Source organism: Manis javanica, chromosome 2 (assembly GCF_040802235.1).
Source record: "Manis javanica isolate MJ-LG chromosome 2, MJ_LKY, whole genome shotgun sequence".
Classification (NCBI taxonomy): Eukaryota; Metazoa; Chordata; class Mammalia; order Pholidota; family Manidae; genus Manis; species Manis javanica.
Window position 1 is genome coordinate 93,042,845 of NC_133157.1, and position 12,728 is coordinate 93,055,572.

The following is a 12,728-nucleotide window of genomic DNA, read 5'->3' on the forward strand; positions in this document are numbered from 1 at the left end:
CTTTTTCAGGGAGACTGGTTAGGTCTGCCTCTGCAGATCCTTTCTCAGGTGTAACTATCTTGGTCTGAATCAGATTTTTTTGCCTTTTCATGGTGATTGCAGTGGGTGTAGGCAGGTTGCGGGTGTGTCAGCTGGGAGAAGAAAGTCCTTTCCTGCTTGCTGGATGCCTTGCCCTTCTCCACTGCCTGTGATGGCTGCCTGCACTCCTGGAGCAGCCACCGGGTTAATCTCCTAAGCTGCTGTGGGTGAGGTGTCCGTCAGAGCAGCGTGGAGCCCTGCTGGGAGTGGCAGGCATGCCAGGTGAGCTCCTCCGTGCTAGCGGTGACCCTGCCGGGCAGCTGTGTGGCAGCAGCGGCCTTTGGGTCTGGCCCGGGCGGCTGTGCATATTGGGCTGGGATTCTGGTTGGCTCCTGGGAGCACACCTGCTCCCTCTGGCTCCACTGCTGGTGCATGTAGGGCTTTTCCAGGCTCTGGATTCACTGCCGCCACACCTGGGCTGTTTGGTTGCACTGCTGCGGGTGAGCCCTGCAGCGCACGGGTCTGCTCTCAGTTCCTTCTAGCCCTTCTGCCCCAGTGCACACTCCCACTCTCCTGCTACTGGGCCCATGTGTCGGGGTCCGCGCCAGTTGGAGGAACGACTGGCAGGCTGCCTAGTCCTGTGAGGGGCTTCAGAGCTGCACTGCCTCTGTTTAGGGTGCCTAAGTTTCCCTGGTACTCCCAGCTGCTGGGACAACTTCGTCCAGCTATGGGGTCCCTGTCTCTTTAAGACTTGCAGAAAGCACTCACTTTTCTTTTGTCTCCAGGGCGCCGGATGTGGGGACCTGCCCCCAGGTTTTGCTTTTCCGTTTCTCTAATATCCAGCACCCCGTGCACCTTGTGTCTGCGTTCCAGGTGCGGATTTCTAGAGCTAGTTGTTTAGCAGTCCTGGGCTTTCACTCCCTCCCAATTCTGACTCCTTTCTTCCCGCCATGTTTTGGGGTGAGGGAGCATTCGGGTCCCGCCTGGCTGCATCTTGTATCTTACCCCCTTTGTGTGATGCTGAGTTCTCGCAGATGTAGATGTATCCTGGCTGTTGTACTGCATCCACTGGTGTCTCTTTTAGGAATAGTTGTATTTATTGTATTTTCATAAATATATATATTTTGGGGAGGAGATTTCTTCTGAACTACTCACACCACCATCTTCCTGTGATCCCAGACCATAATTTTTAAACATAAAACCACTGAGGGTCGCAGAAGGGAACCAACTTAAAGCATTTGGATGAGATCTCATTTCTTAGAGGTTTTTCTCTAGAGCAAATGAAGATTCCTAGACAGCAGAGTTTCAACAGGAACATCTGGTTCCCAAAGGATCAGACTAAAGGCTACCACAGTTCCAAGGGAACAATTCAAAACCCAAAGGATAAAGACCAAAGGCCAAAAGAGTACCTACCCTCAGAAAGAACAGGTCTTAAATCAGATTGCAAATAAAGCCTGGAGAGCTCAAAAATACAAAGAGAGTGGAGCTCAAAATCTAGGAGAAAACTTACCTCCAACTCAGGGGCAACAAGACAGCAGTGAGCTCAGTAGGCTCTGTGGGCACCTGCACCTGTTTGCTTGCCAGCCTTGGAGCTGTTGGGGGTCATCTCTGGATCGCACTCCTGCCACCACGTAACATTAACCTTAAAAATAAAAGTCAATTATTTTACGTGCAAAATGGGTTTATTCAGGAACAGCAAAGAATTGCAATTCGGGACCTGCAGCTACTGCAAAACCACAGGCCAATCCCACAAACAGGAGAAGAACGTTACTTCATGGAGAAGAAGGGGGAGTGGGCAGGGGGTGCTCTGAAGGCAGTACCACTGGAGAAAAGTAGTTCAGGGTGATGAGAGTCTCTCACTGGTTGAGCTGTGGGGGTGGGGGGTCGGTTTCTTACAAGAGATGCAGTATACATCTTTCCCTGTTGGGGCCTGTGATTGATGATCTTCCCTGTGATTAACAATTCTTCTTGTGATTGACAAGGTATGGTAGTGTTCCTTTTCTGGCTTCTTAACTCCACCTTTAGTGAGGTCTCCCTGTATTAATTTTTACATGTCCTTTTTCAGATACAGTTATTGTAAATAATTTTCCAAGTATGAGTCTTATCTATGGTTTTTCAATGGTGTGTTTTGATCAGCAGAAATTTGCAATGTGGGGTCCAGTCCATCAGATTTTATGGTCATGTGTTTTCGTGGTCATCTTATTGGCTTTCTGTCCAGGAGGCGTCTTCCCACAGGACACTGTGTGTCTGTGCTCTGAACCCCTTAACTGCCTGCCCTGGGGAGACATTTCTCCTCCATGGTGACAGTGCACGTGGGGCTCCCCGGTGAGGGGAAGGTGCTCTGCCAGCTGAGGGCCCACGGCATGGGTGAGGACATCTGGCGCCCAGTGCATGCCCAGTGGCATTCCCTTGCCACCTTGCAGCCCCACCCTGGCCTGGTGATTACCTCCCAGGGCCTCTCAATGCAGGTTCTGCACCCCAGGCCTCCACTCTTGTCCTGAGACCCTGAGCTTGCCTCGTGCCAGGCTTTCAGGCATAGCACCTGCTCTGTGGCAGCTACAAACCAACCAGGTCTGTGCAGGCCGGGACTTCCCTGATGTCTAGTGGGTCACAGGCACACCTTCTCCACCAAGACCCCATCCTGTCCAAGCGAGGCCCCCAGCCCTGGGGTTCCTGGAGCTTTCTGTGTCTTCTCAGCACTCACTGACTTACTGTATTATGTGTCCTGTTCAGGTCTGCGTGGTCCTTACCCCCTGACTGGACACAGACGGTACAGTCACAGGGGTCCCTCTGAGAGAGGCTCGGTGACCAGTCAGACACAATGCCTACCAATATTTGTAAAGACAGATAGATACATAAGAGTAGATATGTATGTAGATAGATAAATATTTCTTAATTATCTTAACCACTGTTAAGTGCATGGTGGCATGTAGCACATTTATGTTATTGTGTGACCACCCCCACCATCCCCTCCAGAACTTTCTCATCCTCCCAAACTGGACCTCTGTCCTCACTAAACACTAGCCCTCTCCCCCTCCCCAGCCCCTGCTCCCCCATGCTGCTTTCTGTGTCTGTGAATTTGATGGCTCCAGGGACCTCCCCGGGGTGGAATCAGACAGTGCTCGTCCTTTATGCCTGGCTTCTCTCACTCAGCGTTATGTCCTCAAGGTTCATCCACGCTATAGCAGGTGTCCAGGGCTCCCATCTTTCCTAAAGCGGAATGATGTCCCATTGTATGTACATGTCACTGTGCATTTATCGCTCATTTGCTGGGTGTGTGGCAGCTCCCTGGACACCTTGAAGTGAGCTTCATGTACCTGCTCACATGCATGCAAACACACATGTATGTGCTCACACATAGAGTTACTCACACAGTACATGTTCAGATGCATACACATATATACACACACATGCTCACATGCACATAATCACTCACATGTACACACATGCTCACAATCACACAGCTACATACACTCACACATGCTCACACCTCCACTCTGAGCTTCCTGTCACCTATTTTTATGTATGTCCACTCCCTTGTGCCTTTCCACTCCCTTGTGCAGCCTTTCCACTCCCTTGTGCATGACATGGCTATCGGGGCCTCCCTGGGAAAACCAACATGGCCCCTCTGCCCCTGGGACATCTGTGGGACATTTCAACCTTGGCTGCTTCTCCTCTGGTACCCAGAGGAGGCTCCTGCCACCCAAACAGCAGATGACCAGGAAATGAAGACTCACTCCAAATCACCCAGAGGGAAATCTAATTCAACTGGCAGAATGTGTGGTCAGAAGAGCATGTGGCTTGACACCTGTCATCTTGTTTGGCAGTGATGGCCTTCAGAGAGTAAGGCCTGACATCCAGCCACTGGGCCAAGGCTGGGCATGGTTTTCTCTACATCAATGCCCCACCTAGGATCCCAGGCCTGACTCATTCCTACCCCATCCCTTTGCGACTGTGCAACTGATCCATCCTCAGCTGGAACAACTATGACAGGCCGGGTGCTATGCCAGCTACTTCATATACTGTGTCACTTATTGACACAGCTGAGTGTGACTGTGAATGACACAAACTCCAAAGTACCAGTTGCTCAAGCAAGAGACATTCTTCTTATTATGTGGACGATGTCCCAAGGCAAGCGGGACGGGCCTAGGATGCCAGTTCCACACTGTCAGGGGTCCGGGTCCCTCCTATCTTCTTGCTATGCCATTCTACCTAATGGCCTAAGTTGACTGTTTGAGTTCCAGTCATCATGCTTGCATCCCAGACATTGGGAAGGAGCAAGAGAGAAAGAAGGGTTCGCCCTATACTCTAAGACTTCTTAGAAGTTTCTGGACATGCTCACATCTACGGCCAGAACTTAGCCATGTGGCCAGATGCAGATGCAAGTGAGTGGGGGATGTACTTTCTATCTTAGGCATCCATGTTCCCAACTGAAGTTCAGGATTTCTGTGACTGAGGAAGAAGGGAATGGGTTGTGTAGGGCACTTAACCATCTCTGCCACACATACCCAATTCTCATAGGTTCTAATGATTTCTGAAGTTTAAATCTTGCTTATATAATTTCTGTTACATAGCATGATACCACAATATAAAATTCACAGGGTATATGCTGGTGTAACCCCCCCGACTCCTGCCCCTAGAGGTACTTAGTGCCAGCAGGGGTCTTCCGGGCCGGTTGTTCTCAGGCTGTCTCAGGACCAGCCCAGCATTAGTGGGGACTTTCAGAGGTGCAGACTCCCAGACTTTTGCCTGAGCCCCACTGAAGCAGAGGGTCGGGGCAAGGCCAGGAATCCATGTTTCCGCAGGCTCAGAGTCCTGAGCCTGCTGAAGTCTGAGAGCAGATACTTCCGTGCCTGGAGGCCCATTGCTTACTCTGGCCTCCTGCTCTTCCACGGAATGACATTCAGAGCATAAGGCAGTCCCCCAGTCCCCTCATCCCGAATAGGAAGTAATCCACACCCCATCTCAACACACAAAGTGGTGCCCCATGGGAGCTACTCTGTTCAGAGCTGTACACCCAGTATAATCAATTACAGGACACTGTGAGCATCCTTTTTTAAATTTTTGAATGGTCATATTTAAGTGACTCAAAAATTTAAAGAATGCCTCCAAGCCTGCCATCTGTGTGCAAACCCCCTGGGCGCCCACTACCCCATGGTGCTCAGTCTCCTTCCCAAATCCCAGGCTGGGAAGGGATGAAACGGACACAGGTGTGTGTTTACCCATGCGAGGCTGAGGCTGGGCTGCCTGTTCATGGTCCTGCTCTGTACCGTACCTTTGCTGTCTGGGCCAGCCAGCCTGGCAGGAGCAGGACCGTGGGGCCTCTGACCTGCCCCTCCCTGGACCTGTTGGGTCTCAGCTTCATCCTCTGTGGGGACAGGCATCTGCACCTCAATGTCCTAGGAGGACCAGTGGCAGGTGGCCATGGCCTGGGAGCACATGGGTTTACCTCCCCTTCCCTTCTCAGAAGAGTGCCTGAGCATAGATGTCCTCAGCTAGTTCCGACCTTCCTCAACTGCTTGTGCTGGGTGCTTGCCAAGGGCGCGCCCCATTCGCATGTGTGCATGGCCGAGCGCCAGCAGGGGGCGCAGGGCGCCTGCGTCCATGGCCCTGGGGACAGGGACTCGGCAGGCTAGAGGGGAGAACTCAGGCGAAGGTCGTTGGCCAGGCAGCCAAAGGAAGACAGACAAACTTCCTCAAAATCAAACATCTGTGAATCAAAGGACCATGCCAAAAGAATGGAAGACACCCACAGAGTGGGCAGGGTTTGACCAGGGTCTGGTGTCCAAAGTATACAGAAAACCCCTACAAATCAACCACTACCCGTCAGGGAAACACAGTGGGGACCATGGGCAGGACACGTCTCACCCCCAGCAGGGTGGCTAGAACTGCAGAGGTGGAGAGTGGGTGCTGGCAAGGGTGTGGATAAACCGGCGCCCAGGACCCCACGGTGGAATGGGGTGCTGTCACTGCTGAGACTGCTTGGGGGCCCTCATGGGTTGACCTAGAAACCCCACTTAGGGACACCCAAATGCATGCCCCAGGTGTTCACAGCAGCCCTAAGTGGAAACAGCCCAAATGTCCATCTTCAGGTGATGGATCATGGAAGGGGGTCCCCCTGCACAACGGGACATCAGTCAGCCACAGGAGAAGTGAAGTCCTGGCCCTCACTGTGCCATGGTGGGCCCCCAGGAAGATCCATGGAGCAAAGGAGGCCAGACACAGAAGGCACGTGGTGTGTGATTCTGTTTATATGAGATGCGCAGAACAGAACAGGCAGGTCCAGAGGCAGAAAGTGGTTTCGTGGTGGTCAGGGGCTGGGGAGGAAAAGAGTGGGGAGGGGGTAGGAAGGGAGGGGAGGAGTGAGCAGGGGGTGGCGGGGTAGGGAGGAGAGGGGTGTGTGTGTGTCTTTTGTCTGGCTGCTGTGACTTTTTCCCCACTTTCTCAGTTTCACAGAAGAAACCACAGTGATGGCAGCTCTCTGGAACACTGTCAGTATTCCAGGTTCCTTTCTAGAACAAGAAAGAGATGTTTTATTTCCTGACACAGGGCAGGGTGCATTTGGCAGGTGGGAAGCTGGACTGGGGAACATCCGCCGTGGGCTCTGCATCCGTGGCCAGCAACATGCCTGCGGCCATCAGGGCTGGCTGAGTGCGCACAGCCAGTGTGCTGGTTCACCCGCAGGCAGGCTCGGGTTTTGCGTGGAGTCAGGGCTCCTGCCAGCGGCAGCGGTCTGGAGACCTGCCTGGTGGGCTCGCAGGCTGACCGGGGGGCACTGGTACCAGGGCAGCAGCCTCCGAGTGGCACTCACCTGTAGGTTCTGCATGGGCAGCCACATGTGGCTGCCTCCGTGCCGAAGGTGCCAGGTCCCTCTTTCCACATTCAAGTCTGACCATCTCTGAATCTCAAAAGGACAGTGAGCAGCTGGGACACATTCAAACTTTGGAGTGGCTGCTGTGGCTCCCATACTCCTGTCTGCCGTCTTGGAGCATCTGGTTTCGTGGTCTTTAGGCCGAACTACAGTTTCAAAACCCCTTTCCTCTCTGCTTTGAAGTGGTGAGTGGTGGGTGCAGTGGGGGTGGCCAGTTCCTTGGAGCCAGTGTGACTCTGGTGTGGTCCCTGGGCTGGGGTGTGAGAGCCAGGCCACCCAGGGGGGGTGAGGAGGGAGGGCCCTCTGGCTGTGGCAGGGTAGCTGCCACACCTGTCTGATGCGCTGGCAAGCGCTTCATTGCGTGCCGTCATAGGGGAACATCACGGTGAGTGAGTTATGCCTCAACCTCAAAGGCTGCTGCTCAGTGCAGTGTGGGGCCTGAGAGCCAGTTGTGTCACTGAGTCCCGGATATGCTACTCGCCGCAACCCAGGCCAGGAAAGGCAGCAGGCCAAGGAGATCGCAGACCCATGTCCTAAAGCCCACCTTCACTAGGGTCAATTCCAGGTCCAAAGTAGGGGACAAGTAGGAGCTCAGAGTAGATTAATTTAAGTAATTGAACAACAAACAGTTTTACAACCGGCCCTGCCTCAGAACTGCCAAAAGATCTGCCTGCCTCACCATCTGACCTCTAGGCATTTTGGAGACCATCTGCAGTGAGGTTAGGGTGAGGCCATGTAGGTGCAGCCCAGGAAAGCCCAGCACAGTGGGAGCTCGTGCAAGCACGCTCAGTGGCATAGTCCCCAGAGTGCACACAGGACAAGTTCCTGAAAGCACCCGGCCCAGGAGAGGCTTGGACCATGGTGTGCCAAGCGGCCTCCCTGAGACGTGCCATCACATCAATGTCACCAGTGTGGGGAGCCTGTGACCACAGTCCCCAGGCCATGTGCACCCACACACTGGGCAGGGCCTTGGTGGAGCCCCCTGTGCCTTCCAGACAGAGCGTTCACACCCTAGGAAAGGTCCCCAGGCCTCCCTGCCTGCCCGGTCCTGGGCAAGTTAGTCACAGGGCATGGGGGCTCACTGGGGGGCCAAACTGCAGGAAACTGGCCACTACATCTGGGCTGTGACTGCCACGAGAGCAGGACAGGGCCACCTCAGGGGTGCCAGGACCAGGGTGCCCTGTGAGCATGCCTGGAGGTGACTCTCTGGTGTCACCCTTTCCTGGTGTGTAGTGTGTGCAGTTGAAAGGGGTCACCATAGAAACAGATAAATCAGTGAAAGGATACAAAGGACTGACCCACCCACCTGGTAAACCCAGGGCAAAAGGACCTCTGTGGAGAAAATAGCCCTGCACACACAGCTGCTGACCTTCCTGTGGCTGTGGGCAGCTGGGCTGGGCAGGGGAGGGAGAGGCCCTGGCCGCCCGGAAGCTACATGTCACCACCGTGTCTCTGTGGGAAAGGGTGGGTTAAATGCTGCTGTGAGGAAGTTCCGAGCTGGTTGCACCACACAACTGACCACAGGAGATCAAACCCCAGCAGGGTGCTGTCAGGGCCTGACCTTTCCTGGGGAAACCCTGGAAGTTCCTGAAGTGGTTGCCTTGGGACCCATGAGTGGAGCTGGTGCTGGTCTATCCCCAGGTGCCACCCAAGAGCACCCACAGCCATCAGTGCAGGTGGCATGGGGGACCCTGGCTCTACCCCCGGTTCCTGGTATGGGCTGCAGGCAGCCTGGGAACCTGGGAGCAGTGGAGGCAGCTGTCTGGGGTCCCCTACTGACCTTGCCTGGAGACTGGCCTCATTGGTGCCTGGTGTCCAGTGTGGTGGGCTCTGGCCAGCAGAGACCAGGTGTGGGCTAAGTGGCCAATACAGCAGCCCCCACCCCCACCACAGTGCAGGCTGGCTGTGGGGCCTGGGACTGGGGTGCTCACCCAGGCCCAGCATGATCTGGGGGAGGCTGGGGGCTTTGGAGCCCGGGGTCTTAGCTGCAGTGACTGACCCTTGTATGCCCTAGCCTAGGCTGCCTGTGCAAAGCACTGAACATATCCTGTCACTCTCACAGTGACCTTGGGGATCAGTGGCACCATGACGCCATGGACAGATGGGAAATTGAGGCCCAAGGGGTGAGGTTGTGGCAGTGCCCAGACTAGGGTGTGGCCTGGGGTGGCAGGGCCTGGGAGGAGCATGCTGGGCTCACTCACCCAGCACGATTTGCCTCCATCAGCTTGGGCACACCTGGAAGTCTGGCATTGGAGCCAGTGGGGGCAGGCACCCTGCACGGGTCATCATGAGGGCGATTTTACCAGGGCTGCACAGCGTGCAGGGGTCCATCTCTCTGCAAGGTGACTTACAGGCCAGGGCTGACCCAGGAGACTTGACCCCTAAGGAACTGAGAGTGGTTGTTTGGGGCTGGAGTTGGGGCAGGGTGATGACAGCAGGCAATAGAAAAGACGATTGGCTGGTCCAGCAGCCCTGGATCCGAGAGCAAAGGCTGAGCCCCACGTCGTAGGACACACAGAAATTAAACTGCCACCAGGGTTCTCCTCTCCTCCTGATGCAAGTCAGTTAGTGCTCTGTAGGCAAGGCCACGTGGCTGGCGGGAGTGTAGGTCCCGAGGGTGATTGGGCAAAACCTACCATGATAGAAAAGCTTCTGATCCGGCAGCTGTCTCAGGGCTGGCCTGGCTGTGGGCCTGCTGCAACTTTCATTTGAAAACACCAGAGAAAAGAAAGAGAATTCCACCAATATATCTGGTGTGTCTTCTCACAGTACTTTGAGTCATTTGCTGTTTTAATGATTGTTCCTTGAGCTTCCACCATTCTTTTGTGGTGCCAGGAACCCAGCGTTGAGCGTATCAGACAGTGTTTGCTGCAGTGACAAGTGATCTCAAACCCTGTAGCTTAATTAATAAGTTTGCTAGGCCTTCCTGCTGGTTTCCAGCCTCTTGGCATTGTTAATGACTCTGAGATAAACATAAAGTCTAGGCCTAAATCTCTGCTTGTCTCCAGTTAGGAACAAGCATGGCAGTCAGACTGCTTTCCTAAGGGCTGCCTGTCTGCGCTCTCTCTGGCCATGGGCCTCACTATGGAAATGAGGACCGCCTGGCCGCGCAGGAACTGCCCTTTCATCTCATCTGCCTTCTGATTGTTCTGGGGAGACCAAACTGGTTTTGTGCATCCACGGCCTTTCTATTTATGAGACAATGTTATTCCTTTTCTGTTACTTCTCAACTTCCACAGCTTGCCTGCTCTTTTGTTGGGTTGCTGGTCCTTACTTGCTGATTTGTGGGAACTGTATGAATAAGTGAGTTCTTTGTCTTTCTACCTTATGGCAGGCAGAGTCTTACGTAAATAATTCATGTGTCTTTTCTGCAGGTGTGAACCCAGCTGATGCTCATTCCTTGTGGATTCCATACTTGGGAATTTACCTGCTTGCTAAAATTTGTTTGTGACCCCATGATCAATACTTGTCTTCCCAAGTTCGCCTGTGGACAGGCTGAGTGATGAAGCCTGGTTGGTGTGGAGGACAAGCCCTTATGCAAACAAGTGTCTTGTCCACAATCTCTTGCATTGTGTTTTCTGCCTTTTTGTGCCTTTTGACGGTGATTTCGCTGTTTAAAATGGCCCCAAGCACAGTGCTGAAGTGCCATCTCATGTTCCTGAGTGCAAGAGGGCCTCCGGAGAGAGCATGGCACTTTTTAGACCAGCTTCGTTCCAGTGAGTCTCGTGCTGTTGACTGAAGGTGTCAATGAGCGACAGCACAAACAGAGCACACATAGCCACGTATGCATTGGTGCATTGATGAAAATGTGCCCCAGGCTTGTGGGCCCCATCCCTGCTCCCCAGGGCCTGTGGTTCAATGTTCACCAAACCAGTGTTTGCAGTGATGTCACAGAATGCAGCAGCTGTGTGTAGTGAGCATCCACAACAGACCCAGCTTTGGGATGTGTGTCTTCCTGCATGGAGAAAATGACATGTTTCATCTTCTGCCTCCCCTCTTCCCCCCACACCTTTCCCTCTGCCTGGGCACCTTTGTCTCCCACATGAGCATGTAAGCCTGGTATGCACAGGGTGTTTGATGATGGGGTCTGTCACCTGGGCACCTCTCCAGTCTGAAGGAGCGGGTACTCCTAAAGGAGCAGGCCCCAGTTCTGACTGAGTCTGCTGGAAAAGCCCAAAGCAGGCAGGCCGAGCTCCTGCCTGGTGGCATAAGCCTTTTCCACATGATGCAGAGTGGTGTGCAGCCCCTACCAGACTCTCACAGGGGCAGCGTGGGCAGGAGAGGCCCCTGCCAGCCCAGAGCCTGCGTCAGCTGCCCCTGCTGGCAGGACAGCCCTCCTCGGCCACCGGCCAGCACCTGTTCTGGACAGTGACCAGGGCTCTAGCCCGAGGGCCGCAGCCACACCTAATAGGCGGGAACCAGAGTCTGTGACTGCCTGGCTCTTCATGCTTTCCCCTCTGCTCCGTCCGCATGAGCCCGTGGCCTGCACCCCCAAGCCCCCACACCCCCTGTGGAGATGGAACTGCTCCTCTCTCTGTGGGCAGGTCCCACCTACAAGGAGAACTGCAGGGCAGGGCAGCAGGGTCAGGGAGAGGGCAGCCCACTGGTTTCAGTCCCCCAGTGTGGGGCCCCCAGACTTCCTCTGCAATTCACCCATATCCCCGGGAGGAGCATGCCTCTACCAGCCACAATTCCCAACTGAAGTCCAGAGGAATTAGCCAAGGGTCAAGGGTCACAACCAGTAGGTGATGCCAGGATGTGAACTGGCTGTGCCCCCAGATTAGTGCTTGGCTGACCCTCTGTGGGTCTACCCTGTCAGTGCACGCCCTTCCCCAGAGCTAGGCAGTCGCTGGCAGAGCCGCCCTAGGCAGGTGCAGAGAAGGGCACCAGGGCCACAGCCCCTGTGGCCATATTTCATTGTGTTTCCACTTGGTCCTCCCAGGCACACAGCTTTCTCTCTGATCCCTTCCTGTGAAATATTGTACTCTGGGACAAGCACTTAATGGCTTCATCGTATTGCTTATGAGGAATAACATGTTTTCCTCAAACATTCCCAGTGGCTAAGCATTTCCTCTGTTTGTGCTTAGAGTTCTGTTGGAGGTCTCTGTGCAGGGCCACCCGCATGGCTGGTCACTAGCTTTGAGGAAACTCCCCAAGAGGAATTGCTGCTTCAAAGGGTATCCATGGTGTTAAGGCTCTTGGTCCAGCCACAAATGGCTTTTCAGGGAGCCTGAGCCAGTCTCCCCAGGGGGTCCACTGGGGCAGGGGGACCCCAGGCCACAGGAGAACATGATCCAGAATTCAAGGCCTCGCTGGGCAGTGGCCACTCTGGAGGGCAGTGCACAGATGTGGTTAGGCCTGAGGTCACGCTGTAACTTAGGGAGGGTCCTGACTGCATGGCTGGTCCATTAGCGTGGCGCCTGTGAGAGAAAGGAGTTTGGAGCTGGAGTAGAGAGCCTGGGCTGAGACTGGGGCCCCTGGGAGGTGCTTTCAGCAGAAGGGATTCGGTTCTACCCAAATGGGGCTCTGCAGGGACCCAGGCAACACCTCACACCTGGGCTGGGGACAGAGGAAGCTGGGTTGCCCAGAGGGCCTGCCACCTCTGGTGGGGCTCAGCCCCAGGCATGGAGGGCATGTGGGCTGCTCCCTCAGAGGATAGGGGAGGTGTGTGCAGGTGTGCAGGCTCTGGCAGGAGAAGCCTGGTGGGGAGCCCTCTGTCCCCTGCCTAGTGGGTATAGATGGGGGCCTGAGGTGGGCTGGGGGCATGGGTAGTGGGGGGGAGCAGAGCCAGTAGAGTTGGATACAGGGGCCACATGGAGAGAGGAGGCTGTGGGGCTCA